The 1,382-nt window shown below is 37.8% G+C and overlaps 1 protein-coding gene across 4 annotated transcripts in view; it reads left to right on the top strand.

Moving 5' to 3' along the window:
• fgf13a (fibroblast growth factor 13a) overlaps positions 1-1,382 on the top strand; it is a 100,240-nt gene that overhangs the window by 74,662 nt on the left and 24,196 nt on the right. The gene's annotated exons all lie outside the window — the stretch shown is intronic.

Below are 1,382 nucleotides of genomic sequence, written 5' to 3'. Positions count from 1 at the left end.
AATTTCTATAAAAATAAACAGACATTTAAATAATTGTTTACAACATAAAACTGTTAGAATTTGTTTGCATAGAGACAATGAGTGAGAGCTTTAAAGCTCCAGAACCAGCCTTAGTAAGAGCTGGAGAACTGTATCAGTGGAAAACACAGTTTGACCTGCATCAGATTGTTCTGATATACACATCATCAAATATTTTCCGTTACAAACACTCATTATTTTTTAATGTTTAGCATAAAATTTATGTGGGCATTTCTTTTCTTTTTTTCTTTTTAAGGCTGTATGATGACTCAGTTGGTTAGTGTTGTTTTCAGTAGAAAGGTCCTTGGTTTGATTCCTATCTAGGATCTTCCGTCACGTTATATAATAAATGGCCTGCATTGCCTTTTCACAAGCCAAAATAGTTTGTGAAAAGAAAATTAAAGAGCGCTGCTGAATGGGGGGGAAAAGACGAAGAAATGAAGCTCTTTGCACGGCTCCAAAAATAGCGTTGTTAGACCCTGGGTGCGCTTGTCTCCATGGTGACAAAGAGTGCAGTCCTCTTGGAGCTAGTGGTGTCTTGTGATGGTGGGAGAGGACCTTCTCCAACGTGGACACACACACACACACACACACACACACACACACCGCGAGACACTGAGATACACACAGACACTTAAAAACAAGAGTTTGATCTTTGCAGCTGCAGCTGGTGCAGCTGTCAGACGCTCGCTGATGAGTTGTGGTTGTAAAGAAGTTTGTCTTTTCTTTGACATTTTTCTTAAGAAGTAAAAGAAAAAGAAGTGAAATAAGTGTTTGTGATTTCTTATTTTATTTTTTTTACTTTTTGCAGATTTTTGGAGTCACGCTCCTATTTTATTTGTATTGTATCAAAATTAAACAAGCCCACCAAGCATGTGGAAAACCAAATCTATAAGTTCATCAACATGTCTATGCTGTTAACCATTTTAATAGCTTAGTAATATTTATATTTTTTAACAAATTTATTAGAGGTGCAAAATCTCTCATTAGTTTTCCTTCATCAGAAGTCACTTCTCAGCAGAAGTGAATGAGCAACAGCTCACTTTTTAGCTCAAAAACATCAATTTGCTCAAATTTCAGACAATGTTGCTCCCAGAATGACCACATAAATTGTTTGAAATATGACCGTCTCTTTTTCTAAAGCCTCAGGTTGGTTCTGAAATTGGATTGGTCTTGACTTCTCACAGTTAGTGGGTGGAACTGAAACAATCGTGAAAGCTGTCCCTCAGGCTGTCTCTCTTTTCTTATTTCATGTGCTTCTGTGAAACAGGAAATGTCCGTGTCTGCACGTTTTGTGTGTGTGTGTGTGTGTGTGTGTGTGTGTGTGTGTGTGTGTGTGTGTGTGTGTGTGTGTGTGTGTGTGT

Source organism: Austrofundulus limnaeus, unplaced genomic scaffold, assembly GCF_001266775.1.
Source record: "Austrofundulus limnaeus strain Quisiro unplaced genomic scaffold, Austrofundulus_limnaeus-1.0 Scaffold1, whole genome shotgun sequence".
Taxonomy (NCBI): domain Eukaryota; kingdom Metazoa; phylum Chordata; class Actinopteri; order Cyprinodontiformes; family Rivulidae; genus Austrofundulus; species Austrofundulus limnaeus.
The sequence above is the reverse complement of the archived record's forward strand: the minus strand, read 5'-3'. Positions and strand labels throughout refer to the sequence as shown.